The sequence below is a fragment of the Xenopus laevis genome, chromosome 6L (assembly GCF_017654675.1).
Source record: "Xenopus laevis strain J_2021 chromosome 6L, Xenopus_laevis_v10.1, whole genome shotgun sequence".
Classification (NCBI taxonomy): Eukaryota; Metazoa; Chordata; class Amphibia; order Anura; family Pipidae; genus Xenopus; species Xenopus laevis.
Window position 1 is genome coordinate 30,304,380 of NC_054381.1, and position 15,789 is coordinate 30,320,168.

At 35.8% G+C, this 15,789-nt stretch overlaps 1 protein-coding gene across 1 annotated transcript in view; it reads right to left on the reverse strand.

Moving 5' to 3' along the window:
* LOC108718826 (zinc finger protein 804B) overlaps nucleotides 1-15,789 on the reverse strand; it is a 254,430-nt gene that overhangs the window by 183,030 nt on the left and 55,611 nt on the right. The gene's annotated exons all lie outside the window — the stretch shown is intronic.

Consider the following 15,789-nt stretch of genomic DNA (forward strand, 5'->3'; position numbering starts at 1 on the left):
ATTATGGAGTCTATGGGAGATGGCCTTCAGACAGTAATGAAATGTGTATGATTCTTCCTGTACTATATAGGGTTGCCACCTTTTCTGGAAAAAAATACTGGCCCTCCTATATATTTATATTTTTTCCCTTTTAATAACATTGGGATCAACCCTTATTCTTACCGGCCAGGCCGGTAAAATATCGGCTATGTGGTATTTTAGTACTATACCTTTTTAGCCATGACAAGTTTAACATCAAACAAAAACATAATGTACCCAAACACTAGTAAATTGCATTTATTAGCATGCAACATAATTAGAATACTAAATACTTAATAAATCTCAGATTTCCTGCACTTTTGCAAGTGTTTGCGGCAGCACAATAGTGGTAGCCATTAAAGGGCAATCATTTAACTCATAATACCCAAGATTGCTGATCTCTTTATGTGCATTTAATTCCTGTGGTAGCCATTGGTTCTCTTAGCTGACACATGGATATCCTGAAATTCTTTGAACTGCTTTGTCTGGAACAGGTAGAATTTTAAGCTGACATTCTGCAAGCTGAAGGTTTCATGTTAGAATCAGATACAGCAGTCGGCAGGAAGGACATGTACAGCAGGAATTCATCATTTCAACCTCTACAGCAAAACCAGTTAGGCAGAGGATTTTCTCAAGGCATAAATCAGATTAACAGAGGAGCAGAAAAGTTGACTGAAGTTATAAATGGCAGGCATGGCATATCTTCAACGTGCATAAACATATGATACAGCCATTCTCCAGTCAAGGTTTCATTTGGTATGATGAGTGCAGTATAAGAGTCTAAGAGATCAATACCATCCACATTTCATTTTAAAACCTGGAAGGAATATGCTATTGCGATCTATGTATCTATTTATGAGTCTGTTATTCAGTCCTGTAAAGCCTAGAGTAAAGAAGTTTGATTAGAATATTTCCAGGTTCATCCTCTGAGGATACTAACTTGAAACTATAATGTATCAGACTAAACGCCTAGAGACAAATGCATAAACCACTATTAAAAGAACAATGTGGGGCACAAACAGATTCAATTGTTAACTCTAGTTTTCCAAACTCAAATTTTCGAGATTTATCAATCAAATTTTTTTTTCACATTTGGAAAACTTCAAAAGGCATATTTTAAACATTTAAGTTTTATTTTTCGAGTCTTTTAACAAGTCAAATTTGTAAAAAAAAAAAAAGAGAAAGAAAGCGAAAACAAATAGAATATATCAATTTTCATTGCTATTAAGTTTTACAGGAATTAATGTAAAAAAAATTGTTCTGCTTTTGTTAATATGCTAGCGAGTTCGAAAAAGGAAACTATTGCAGAAAAAAACTGTACCCGATGGAGTTTTATTTCACGTTCATGTTTAAAAATGGACTCAAATTTGAAAATTGATACATTTGGCTCCAATTTTATACTACAAAAATAGGAGAAGCCAGGTGTTGTTCCTGAGTTAACTAATTAATTAATTAACAAATGAATTAATTGACTACGGTAATTAAATAACTAACACACATACAACCAATCAGCAGACAGGTGAACTACAGAGCGTAGTCAGGCAGGCAAGGGTCAAACCGGGTAATCAATCAGAAGGGATACAGTGGAAGAGGTAGTGGTATAACAGGCAATGGTCAGGAATCAGGAGTTCAGAATAGTAGTTAGCCAGGCAGGGGTCAAAACAGGAATCAGACAGATTAACAAATAGCTTTAAGCTCAGGAACCACAGGAAAACAGATCCTATCACGGGCAAGGTCCTGTGGCTTTAATAAGCCTTTTATACTTTCAAATTTGGCGCCATTGCACGCTGGCGTCATCACGCCATCAAATTGCGAAGAGACGCGCGCGTCCTAAGGATCCAAGATGGCGACCGAAGCAAATCGGCGTGGCGGGCGTCTCCGCCGGACCACTGAACCACCAGGGCAAGTTGTTTTTACTACAAGTTACTTGTAGTATATTTGGCTTTAGGTAGCCTGTCACTGGCACTGCAAACACGACAAACTATTTCTGGTACCGTCAAGTTGTAGGAAACAAACAAATATGGCCAAACGTATTCTCCTTATGTGGCTTCCTTTTTCTGTTTCTTAAAATAAAAGCCTAAATAAATAACAACTATAGAAGGTAAATGCCCAGAGACTGTATAAGCAAAATGGCTGAATAAAAAGTAATCATCTATGCTAACACGGTTTTGCTTAGCCATGCAGCAGCAGTCCCTGAATGATTTAAAAGGTATCTGCGTGGGGAAACAATCTAATATTCTTTTCCATTTTCTTCACATGACTGCTTTGCAGTGGAAGTACTCTAGTGTAAAATAACATATTTAAGATCAAGTCCTAAAAATATTATAGTGGATTATATAAAGCAGCCCCTGAGGCACCTGTAAAAATATACTGAATCTTGATAGTGGGGGGGATAGGGGTTTGTTACCATATGCCTTGTGTCAGGAGCTCTCCGTTGCAGAGTGCTCCACTTTGGTTCCAAGAAGATGGTGCCCAGTAATGTCGTTGCACCGTGATGTGACCAGGCGACACATTATCATGCTGAAATGTGGCATGACAATTCAAAATGAAAGGACACCAGAGACACAGGTTCAATGGCTGAATATAGATCTTTCTTGCTAAAGTTCATGGGTGCTCCTAAATTGCTATTCGCCTTGATCTATAGGTTCTTTACCTCCTGCCTTGACTCTGGCTTTGCTACTTGCTGCCTGCCCTGAAAAATGACTACAGGTATGGGATCCGTTATCCAGAAACCCGTTATCCAGGTCCAATTTATGGAAAGCCTGTCTCCCATAGACTCCATTATATCCAAATAATCCAGATTTTTAAAAATGATTTTCCTTTTCCCTGTAGTAATATAACAGTAGCTTGTACTTGATCCAAACTAGATATAATTAATACTTATTGGAAGCAAAACCAGCCTATTGGGTTTATTTCATGTTCACATGATTTTGAACTCCAAATTACGGAAAGATCCTTTATCCGGAAAACGGCAGGTTTGGATAACAGGTCCCATACCTGTACAAACTTTCTTAACCCTTCAGATATTGGAGTCGTTAGGTCCTTGTCACCTGACACTTATTTACTGCGTTTAAATAAACATGAGTTCAGTGATCTAATATCTGTCAACAAACACGATGTAAAATAATATCACATTCTTGTATATGACACTAGAGAGACCTCATTTTTGGCACTGAATTAAAATGATCTTCATATTTTAAAATTTACTTCAGCAAAGGCCCAGGGTATTTTAAAAGTTTAAAGGGCATGTAAAGTCTAAAATAGAATAAGGCTAGAAATGCTGTATTTTGTATACTAAATATAAACATGAACTTACTGCACCACAAGCTTAATCAAACAAATGATTTATGCTTTCAAAGTTGGCTACAGGGGGTCACCATCTTGTAACTTTGTTATACATCTTTGCAAGACTAAGACTGTGCACATGCTCAGTGTGGTCTGGGCTGCTTAGGGATCATCATAAACAAAGCTGCTTGAGTTCTGCATGGCTGGGAAGTAAGGTGGGGTCCCCCCCTGTTGTTCATAAGTATGATTGTTTCCCTGCTCAGCAGTAAGGGACCGTCTGACAATTCCTATCCACAGCAGTAAATGAAGGGAGAATTTCACTGCATACAGTCAGGTTTCTTATAAAAACAGTACACATTTTTTAATTAAAGTATATTGGAGATAGGTTTCTTTTTCATTAAATAAAGTAAAAATGGATTTTATTTTTTTGCCTTTACATGCCCTTTAATGTGCAACAACGGCATAACAAATTTTTTCTACAGGTGTATTTGCCATAGAAAGGTAAAATAGGCATTTGGGGTTGTTTCATAAAGAAATTCCATTTTTTTTAAAAAAACGTAAGAAGGGTGGGAATTTATGGAAGCATTTTTAACATAAAAAAAAACGAACTCATCATTTCACATATAAAACCTAAAGCCAAATGTATTTCATATAAATGTTATGAAACATTTCTAAAACTTTTCATCCACATAAAATAAGTGTCAAATTATAATAAAGACATATACATTCCATTGGTCAGTCAATAAATATATTTAAAAGTAGGCATTCAGAATCAGAACCTTTATAATATTACTCCAGCAATGTCTATTTCTTTAATATGGTGAAGGAAAATGCTGTCGATTTTTCTACTCCTAAAAGTAAGAACACATTCTGCTTTATTGCATTAACTTCATCTTTTATTAGATAAGGGAATGAACACTTTGGGCCAACTTCCAGATTTAACATTTTGATTTTAAATTAGTCAGTCTTTTATATTATTAATAGCCGCATATCATGGCAGTTTGCATAAATTTTAAACCTGCATATGAAAAAGGCTCTAAATTGATTAACTGTATGGAGAAGCAAAGGAACTAAACTGATGCCAGTACATCACATTAAGGTAATAGACACTCCTGATTCATAGGGGCAGATTTACTAAGGGTCAAAGTGAATTCGAGGGAATTTTCGAAGTAAAAAAATTCGAAATTCTAAGTAATTTTTTGGGTACTTCGACCATCGAATAGGATACTACGACTTGGAATTTACTTACTATTCGAAGTAAAAATCGTTTGAATATTCAACCATTTGATAGTCGAAGTACTGTCTCTTTAAAAAAAACTTTGACTTCAATACTTCGCCAACTTAAACCTGCCGAAGTGCTATGTTAGCCTATGGGGACCTGCCAAAGCAATTTTCTAAATTTTTGGGTATCGAAGGAAAATCGTACGATAAAGTAGTTCGAACCGTACGATTCGAAGTACGATCGTACAATGAATAAAATCCTCCAACTTCGAATGTAGGAGGATTCTATTCGATGGTCGAATTTCGAAGTATTTTCCACATCGAAATTCGACCCTTGATAAATCTGCCCCTACGACTTCGAATTTACTTCGACTTCGGTTCGAAGTAAAAATAGTTTGAATATTCGACCATTCGATAATCAAAGTACTGTCTTTTTAAAAAAACTTCGACTTCAATACTTCGCCAAATTAAACCTGCCGAACTGCTATGTTAGCCTATGGGGACCTTCTACAACCATTTTCTAAGTCTTTACACTTCGAAGCAAAATCGTTCAATCGCACGCTAAAATCGTTCGAATCGTTCGATTTGAGCGATTTAATTGTTTGAACGAACGATTTTACTTTGATCGTTCGATGGCCAAATTTGTTGAAAAATACTTCGACTTCGATATTCGAATTCGATGGTCGAATTTTGACGTATTTTACACTTCGAAATTGTACCCTTGATAAATCTGCCCCATAGAGTTATTTTTTCCCTTTACATTAGGCGCCTCTTTTATCTGGAGCCAAATCATGGGTGTTTTTGACCATTAACCTTTTACAATAATTGTGAAATTAAGTTTTTTTTATTACTTGGATTAAAGATGCCGTTTTGGTGGGATGCTTTCGTCAAAGGTTTCAGCAGATCTAAATGTCTGATGGTGGTGCCCCTGTCCTGGCCAAAGGGCCTTTTTTTCCGTGGAATATATACTGGAACTCCAAATTTTATAGCCATCTGAAATGCTAAAATACAGTATAACATTCCTTCAGAATATGCCATTTTATTGACCTAATGTACACTGTACTTTCTGATTTTTAATACCATATAGTTTTTATGTGCATTGTAGGTCTACCAGCCATTTAAATAAATTTCAGATGGACTTATTTATATCTACAGTATTTTGGGGTTTTTTAACAAATTTTAAACATCTTCACAAAACATTAGTTTTGATTTGAAACTAAGTGCTTGCATATTGATAATTAGATAGCTCTGTTAGTTCTGTGCCCTTTTTAACCTTCATTTTGGGCTGCTACAAATGAAGAATTCAGCAGTTATTCAGAGCGTAGACCTGAGCCAACAGAAACAAATTCAGACATTAGGGCTTGATGTTGGACAACTGTGACATTTAACTTTGACTTGCTTTTATTTAATGGCATTGCAAAAATGTACAATGATAATTTTGCAGCTTTGCTCAAAAGGTTTCTTGAATTTTTTTTTTTTATAGAACTGTATATTTTCCCATTGCTTCTTGGATTTTTCGGTTTTAAATTGCCTTGCAATGAGCACAAGTTAAGCATCCCAACAGTGACACAGTATTTATAAAAGGTTTCCAAATTAAGAGGCAGGTTTATGACTCATTTTCTTTAATTACTAATCATTGTCTTCATTGCTACAGATTCTTATTAATATTTGAAAGAGCATTGGATTTAACTTGAATATCTGGGTGCTTTTGGTAGGGTGCTAGAGTTCAACTCTGCTGCTAAACTCTAACACCCATAGGAAAGCATTACATTTGGCTGCTCAAATGTGTTTTTGTAAAGTACTTTTGGAAATCCTTATGAATTTCCAAATTTGAATCCCCATTTGAGCTTTGGCTTTTCACAATAGGGTATGACCAACTGTTAACAATTATTTATATATTCCTGCTTTTAAGTGAAGCAGAGGAGGTAATAAGCATTGGGTTCCATTGACTGGGTGCAGCACAGTGCTATTTTTAGGAACATATGTCCCCTACAGCAAAACAAGTGTTACACATCAGCATTACTCTGTGCTTGCATCAACACCTGCCTGTTCTCCATTCACTTGAGAAATTTGATGTGAAGTGTTAGGGAAATATTATATACTGCATTATTGTAATCAAAACTGACATACAGGGTAAGGGTCATCACATTTCAGGAGACAGAAAATATAGATCATTTGTAGTGATGGGTGAATTTGGGGAGCTTCGCATTCCGAACAATTTGTGAATTTCACGAAACGGCAAAAAAATTGCGAAATGGCACCAGCGACTCGTTTTTGATGCCGGCGTCCATTTTTTTTGACACCTACAAATTTTCGCTGCAGTTTTGCAAATTTATTCGCCGGCGGCGAATCGTGGGGATTTGCCACAAATTCGCACTTGGCGAATAAATTCATGCTCTTCTTTAATCACATTTCCACAGCCATGTCCCTCCTTATGCCCATCTAAGATCTTTTCTTTGCTTAGTTTTAAGCTACTTTCCTAGTTCTCTTAAAACTATTAAGCTAACCTTTTTTCCCTAAAAAATGACTTGCTTATCTTCTTTGTAATATTCAGACTCTCTGAGTGTCAGAATGGACTCTGCTAAAATATTTCAATTAATTTGACTTTTTTATATTAACTACACGTGTTATGCAAGTAAAGGGTTTATTAGGAAAAGTCTATCAATTAGATCGAGAGTTACAAGGGAATGTATTTATTTACATGGAAAATTTGTATTAAAGGAGAAGGAAAGGCAAAACAGAAATAGGCTTCTAAACAAAGTCTTGTGGACATAAAACTCACTAACCGTTTTCAAAGATTTCTCTGTGGTCTCATGTAGAAGCAGCTACGCTCTCTGAACACTGCAGCGTGTGACTTGGGTGACGTCACGCTTTTGTCAGGCATCTTCCAGCCTTGAGGCGCATTGGGCATAATTTAGTAGGGCTGCGCATGTACTGGGGAGCTGCCTCCCAATGATGACGCGCATGTGCAATGTGGAGGAGCTGCGTGGGAACTGACGTTGGAGCTTTTAAAATGGCGCCGGCAAACACCTGAACATTGAGAGAGTTTGCGAGACGGATTACTGCATAATGTATAGGAATTCAGAAGTGAAAATATAGCGGTTCAGGAGGCGCATGTGTGGTAAAAATTTTAAAGACATTATCATTGCAAACCTTTCCTTCTCCTTTAAGGGCATTGGCTGAGTGAGTTGTGGGTGGTGTGTGGGTGATTCTTGAGCAAACCATTACTCGGTACAAGGGGTGAACAAAGATGTACAGGTACAGGATCCCTTATCCAGAAACCTGATATCCAGAATGCTCAGAATTACGGAATGGCTGTCTCCCATAGACTCCATTTAATCCAAATTTTTAAAAATTATTTCCTTTTTCTCTGTAATAATAAAACAGTACCTTGTAATTGATCCCAACTAAGATATAATTAATCCTTATTGGAAGCAAAATCAGCCTATTGGGTTTATTTAATGTTTGCATGAATTTCTAGTAGACTTAAGGCATGAAGAACCCAAATTACGGAAAGATCCGTTATCGGGAAAACCCCAGGTCCCGAGCATTCTGGATAACAGGTCCCATACCTGTACTTTATTGAAATGAAGGAAAGGTATACTTTGATTAATATTTAACAGAATGTAGAAAGCTGACAAATTAGCTTCAATGTTGCTTATGTTGTCACTGTCAAATATTTTAGTGTATTTCAAAATCTTGATAACTTGAGATTTGTACAAAATAAAATCATATGATACAGAAAGATTTGTTTCATAACGGGAATTAAAAAAAAACAAAACAGCCGAACAATTTGTATAAGCCATGCTATGATCTATCTTAAAAATGCATGCTATTTCTTTAAACTGAGTCCCAGCTGTAAGGTGAATGTAAAGTTTAAATGTGAATTTATAAGAGACAAAATAACGTCTGTGGAATGGAAGAAGAAAGCAAATAATACAATCGAATAAACAAACATTAACGAAAGAAGTTCAGCACACATAATGCAAGATGGCAGAATGAATGAGATTCTGAAACCTTCCTGTGTGATCAGACAAGAAAATCTTTCCTCTCCTTTTGCTTAAGGCATCACAAGATGTTGTGATCACTCAGCTCATAGATTCCTTCACTGTAGAGTATCTAGATTTTTATGTCAGTTTTATCTGCACTCTGCAGCGTGCCACAAACATTATTGTGGCACAAACAGCAATATATCACACTGCGCTAGATGTGTAAGAGATTTGACTTGCAGAAGAACTCCTTATGTAGAAGCCTTTGTATGTAGTGTAATGTGTGTGTGTGTCCGTTTTTTTGTCTGTGGGTGCTACGGTCAGAGAAATATGTAACCTTCAAAATGGACCAGCACACCAGATTTTCAAGTGTTCAAATTTCTTTTATTTACATATCAATCATGTATCCAACGTTTCGGCCCACATTGGGGCATTTATCAAGGATAAAGGCCCCAATGTGGGCCGAAACGTTGGATACACAAGTGATACGGAAATAAAGGATAAATGCCCCAATGTTGGCCGAAACGTTGGATACACGAGTGATATGGAAATAAAAGAAATTTGTACACTTGAAAATCTGGTGTGCTGGTCCAATTTGAAGGATATATACAGTATATATATATATAATACACAATGCTATGAATATCTTGTAAATTATATCCTTATAAATGGTGAGTTCTGATGTCATCAGTTATAAACGGTGGGTTCTGATGTCATTTCTGTCACATGACTCACTAAAACTTGTGTATTATAATAAATAAAGTACCCCCAGTTGCAAAATATGAAGAGGTAACTTCTATATGAATAGAATTTACCTCAGAGTTCCATGACCTGTATAAAAACACTATGCCTTTGGCCTCGTGTTTTTATATGGTCATAAAACTCCTCAGTAACTTATAATATCCTTATAATTTACAAGAGGGGGTACTTTATTCACTATATAACAAACAACTAATTTTTATTCACTATAATTTTTATTCACTATATAACACTTTATTCACTATATAACAAATAACTAATTTTTAAAACCATTAGGCGGGAGTGCAATGAGGTTGTGACCACAAAATACATATAGTCAAATACAAGAATCCTCTGCACTCAACCCATTATCAATATATTAAGACAGAGACATTTTGTGCATACTGCTACTAAAAAATGCCTTACCCTTTAAACAAAACAGGGATTGTTTGTCCATATATTGCAATATATTTAAGCTGGCCAACTACGTCAAAGTCATCCCATATCTGGCCAGTCCTATGCTCAATTTTCACCTGACTATAGTTGGGAAGGGTGGGAGCTACAACATGGAGCTGGTCACTGCTCCTGTATAAACTATAACAAACAAGGGAAAGTTGTGCTCACCACTAATTTTTAAAACCATTAAGCGGGGGTGCAACGAGGCTGTGACCACAAAATACATATAGAAAAATACAAGAGTCCTCTGCACTCAAACCATTATCAATATATTTAAGACAGAGAGACTCTTAAATATATATATATATATTTTTTTTTTTTTACGAATAAGCATATTCATCAGAATTAACAATTACGTCTCGGCAAAAGAATACTTTTGTCAGCTATGATTCATTGGCACGAAAATTTCATATAAAATTTTCTCTAGTGTTAATTTCTTCCTAACGAAACTTCATTAACCTACTTACGCTTACATCAATTTCAATTCAGTGGGTATATAAAGGTCATATGTATGTATTTATTAGTGAACTTGGGCACATTTCTGGAAGTGGCCACTTTTTATTAAAAATGTCCAAGGAAGCAAAATAAAAATAGAGATCCTCTATTAGCCATGAGCCCACCCTAAAATAAATGTGACATTAGCTTCAAATGCTAAAAAAAGTGTCAATAAAATATACTTGTAAACATAATCTCCCTTAAATATGAAAAAACGCCAGGGTTTTGACTTTTTTCATGTAAATAAGTATGCAAGTAACTGCCAGACAAACTATTGTAGGGAAAGTCATATCCCAATCAAATAACTTGTGTTTCATCTGTAACCACAGTGCTAATTTGCCACACTGGGAAGTCATTTACATGTGCTATGTCTTGCACCTTTGATTCAGCAATCTGAAGCCAAGCAATGGTAAACACCGAATGAGTTGTAATTGATCCTGACAGCAAGAAAATAATAATTCGAGCAATATGAGAAACAATTTTTTAAATTATTTTGAATAAATTGTGTAAAATACAAAAGGAAGAAAGAAAAAAATGAATTTAAACATAAAATAAACCCAATGGTATTGTTGTGCCACCAATATGGATCCATGCAGCTTATTTACCATCAAGTACAAGCTACTGATTTTTTTTATTATTGGGAAAAAGGAAATCATTTTTAAAATGATTTGCTTAAAGGGGAACTCCACATAAACATAACTTAAGCTTTTTGAAAAGTATGCCTAATTTCAAGCAACTTTGCAATATACATCAATTAAAAAATGTGCAGACCTTCATGATTTTTAATGGTCCGGAATAGTTCCCTATGCCTAGCCCCCTGCTCTCCTGCTGATCTGTCAGACTACTTTGCTGAGCTGGCTCACAACTGTTACTTTGTATCAACAGTCATCTGTCCTTAGCCTGCATCCACCAAACCCCACAATTCCCTGCACATGTGATTTCAATAAGGAACGGAACATTACAGTGCAATGCATTGTGGGTTATGTAGTTCCTGCATGCTGTCTGTAAGCTGTGGAGAATTTGTTACAATTTGTAACATCAGTGTTTAGTCCCTCCTTCCCTGCCAGGGTTTCAAATGATGCAGAAAGAGAAGAACTGTTAAACAGCTGGATTTCAGCATAGAAAATGGTATATATTCATACTTTTTGAAGAAACAGGTAACTTTGATGGCTATATTAGGGGTTTCTGTGTTATGTGGGCGTCTTTATCAAATTTTGGTTTGGAAGCCCCTTTAAAATTGACTGTATGGTAGATGGCCTTCCGTAAACTCAGAGCATTCTGAATATTGGGTTTCCAGATAAGAGATGCATAAGAATGCTGAAGACATTACTCAAGCCAGTGTCCGACATGTTAATATAATGCTGGGAATTATTCAATGCCAGAACAGAAATCCCATCGGGTTTGCCACAGGTCGGTGCCTGCCAACACATTAAAGGAACAGTAACATGACATTTTTTTATAAAAAATTAGTTTGCCCTTAACAAAAAAAAAAAAACACCAACACACATTTAACTTTACATTCGCAAAGACTTTATTAAGAAATATCTTACTGATACTCTGCTTATAAAAAGGCGACATAGCAACGATCCATCTGGCGGCGCTTGATTTCTCCTCCCTGACTATCTCCTATAGAAGGCAGTGAGGAGAAATCGAGCGCCACAAGCGAAGTATTGGTAAGATATTTCTTGATAAAGTTTTTGCAAATGTAAAGTTAAATATGTGTTGGTGTTTTTTTTTTCGTTAAAGGCACACTCATTTTTTATAAAAAAAAAATTCATGTTACTGTTCCTTTAAGTAGGAGCTCCAATCTATTTAGATCTATGTTACCATGCATTCTATGGTTTAAAAATAAGACAATATTTACTAACTAATTGCTGCAATATGATACTACAGTATATGGCAGATTTAATTTATTCCCAACCATTATCCTGCTGTAACAATACAATGCACCACCTGCCGACTGTTAGTGAACTAAAACCTGTAGAATTTCATTTACAAGTTAATATATTTGCCGTGGCCATTATTTGTGCTAAGTCAGCACAGAGGAAATTATATTAATAATAAATGTAAAATGTGTTGAATAAACAATGCTTCAGAGTACATTATTACAGCTCCTGTTTAATCAGTGGCATGAATATAAAATGTCTGGCAACTCTTAGAAGCTTGTTATCTGCCCACACACAAAAATGATTAATTTAAAGAGAATGGGAGATTCTTTAAACTACTGTGATTTTCTATTTTCAATTCGCTTCTACTGATATCTGGAACTTTTCTATTCAGGAATCATAAAATGCGTAGGAATAGTTCTGTCTAACATTAAAATATAATGAGTCTTGTGTCTCGAGATTGTGGCAGAACCTGACCTAAAATAGGACGTCTCACGATGGCTTCCTATACCCATATGGTATTATAAAAATGTATTTATTTAGTTAAAGGGATGCTATTATTCTGCTCAGATGAGCTGGAACTAGAATTTTTATAGCTGTAAAGTTTTGAAATACACAAATGTATATCAGTTTGTATGGGTGCAGATAACAAAGTACTATGGAAAAAGAAATTATATTATTATCCAACATTTTGGCCACATACCGGGACCTTTGTCAAGGACAGAAGTACTAAGAGCAGGTTTCCGAAAAACAGTATACAGACTACCAGTTAACATATTGTTACATAGGCTGTATAAATGTGAAACATGCAAAGTTTGCTGTTAATAAAACATAGGGGAATACTACCTTAGGGCAGGAGCACACGGGCAGATTCGGGGAGATTTAGTCACCTGGCGACTAATCGCCTCTTCTGCAGGGCGATAATTTCCCCAAACTGCCTTCCACCTGCTATAATGAGAAAACGCCAGCGCAATGGCACTCGCGTCGCTTCGATTTCCAAAGTTGCCTCCTGAGGAAACTTCGGGCGACTTCGGAAATCGAAGCGCTGCGAGTGCATTGGTGCAGACAATGGGTGTTGCCGTTTCTTACTTTACCACTTTGAATTCCCACCATATGTATATAATGCCTTGCATAAGTACAGTATTTGCCAACCTTTTCCATATTTTTGTTTTGGTTGTATCTTTGTCGACACAGTTAACATTTGCCTAATTTTATACATAACCACAGGACCCCTCTGTACCCTGCCAGTATGAGGTCTATTATCCAGAAATATATTATTGGAAAGACTTTCACAAAGTCTCCAATTGTTTATTTTTCAATAGACTAATAAGGCAGTCCATCGCACATGATGTTAAACTATCAACAACTCCATGATGTTCTCGAGGAAGTTTATGCATGTTGAGTTATATATATATATATATATCTATATCTATATCTATATATATATCTATATCTATATATATATATATATATATATATATATATATATATATATATATATATATATAATTATTGTAAATGCATTTTCGTGACTTCAAGATGACTTTCTCAATTATTTTGTTTCGAAAGCTCTTCAAAGACATAAAAATAGAAAATGTAAGAAAAAAATTTGTCTTCTGCAAACCACTGAAGTACATACTGTTGGGTACAACTAGGTAAAATTAAACATATAACACAGAGTCAACTAGTTAATGGACTTGGATGCAGGAAAACCCTACCAGGGTCACTTTAATGTACCAGAAGACACAAGGCAAAAATTCTGGCCCCTACTGTTCCAATTGTGTGATAGAACTAGCCTCAAGCAAGTGACTTTGTTATAACAAGTCAATGTAGTAATGGTTTGTGTTTACTAAAGTTGGAACAACAGTCATGAACAGGAACAGATGATCCACAATGACAAAATGATGACATTACATTAAAAAGTCCCTGCTAACTATACCAGCAAAGATCCTTTAGTCACATATGTTCCAAGAGAAAAATGTTATAATGTATACTTCATCAAGATGATTACAATGAAGGTTCTGCTATCTATATCTCTGAGGGGCAGTTGTACCATATTAATAGTCTACAGTGGTGATAGTGGACCTTTAGCAAATGGCCCGTTTGTCCATTTAAAACCCCAAAACCTATACCTCCAACATGTCCAACTTATTAAAAAATATCATGCTCATAAATGCTAAATGTATTTTAGTAGTCTAAAAGGCATAGTGCTCCACCTTACAGAAAACTCAAAGCATTATAGTTACCAGTTCTCATACGGTTATGGAAAGAGTAAGATGATTACCTGAGCTATTTTAAAATTACTCTTGTCTATTTCATCTAGTTTTGATTTACCCATTAGAAATGAGTTGTTCCAACAGGGCCCAGTATAAAAAGAGCATTTAGGGCCATGCTGAGCAGTATAAAAAATAATTGGCTGACTGAGCCCCCTGCAACCTTTCTAGTTGATTGTAACGTTTTATGTGGGTTTACAAAAAAAACAAATAAAGATTTTATACAGGTTTAAAATAAAATATACCTTGTTCTAAATCCATAAAACACTTTTTTATGATCGCCGAGGTTTAAATCAACCTTTACTTTCTAACTAAAAAGACAAGGGCATAATTAAATTGAAGGAGTGGAAAAAGGGTTGTTCTTTTTCCCTTACACAACAGAAAAATGATTGCATTTATGCACATACTCTGTTGGCCCTCGGATCCCCTGGGACAAGTTAAATGTGAAACTAGTGGCAGAGCTTCTCAGTAATTCAATGTAATTCAGGAAAAGGAGCCAGCCATCTAGCAGAGTTATTATCAAAAGCAATGAATGAATGAGATCTTTAGCTTGATGCATTTTTTCCTTTTACCCCATTGTGTTCTAGTTGTCTTTTGTGACCTTGCTGTACTGTACCTATGAAATGAGACAAAATAATCAATTGCCTTAATTGGATACAAATATGTTTCATGTTACAGGTCAGTCAGACTAAATGCCTAAATTAATTATGTCTTATCTGCAGAAGCCATTGCTTAAGACTTTGCTCATAAAACTAAGAGATTTGCACTGCTTTCAATTCACTTATAAGACTGGTCGCATCTATCAGGTCATATCGTTATTTTTATTCTCTCAAACATAATTAAATATAACACAAGAACAATGAATAATCCTTATAGAAGGTGATTTGTGCTTGGCGTTGTCACATGGCTCACATGTATCCCCTAATTTAAAATATAAATGTACTATAATTCACCATGGAGTTCCATGATCAGTATAAAAACACTTAGCCATTACCTGTATTCTTTTCTTTGATAATGTGGTGGATTTTCTTGGGGACTTATTTTTTAAAGCAGCAGTCCTCAACTTTTTTATCCATGGGCCAGATTCAAATGTAAGAAGAGTTGGGAAGCAACACAAGCATGAAAAAGGCCATAGAGATGCCAAATAAGGGTTGTGGTTGGCTATTTGGAAGACACTATGTGGACTGGCAGCCTACAGGAGGCCCTGTTTGTCAGTACATCTGTTTTTTTGGAACCAAAACTTGCCTCCAAGCCAAGAATTCTAAAATAAGCATCTTCTTTGAGGCCGCTGAGGGCAACATCCAAGGGGATAGTGAGCAGGATGTTGTCCCTGAGCCACTGGTTGGTGTTGCTTTAGAGCAGTGATCCCCAACCAGTAGCTCGTGAGCAACATGTTGCTCTTCAACCCCTTGGATGTTGCTCCCAGTG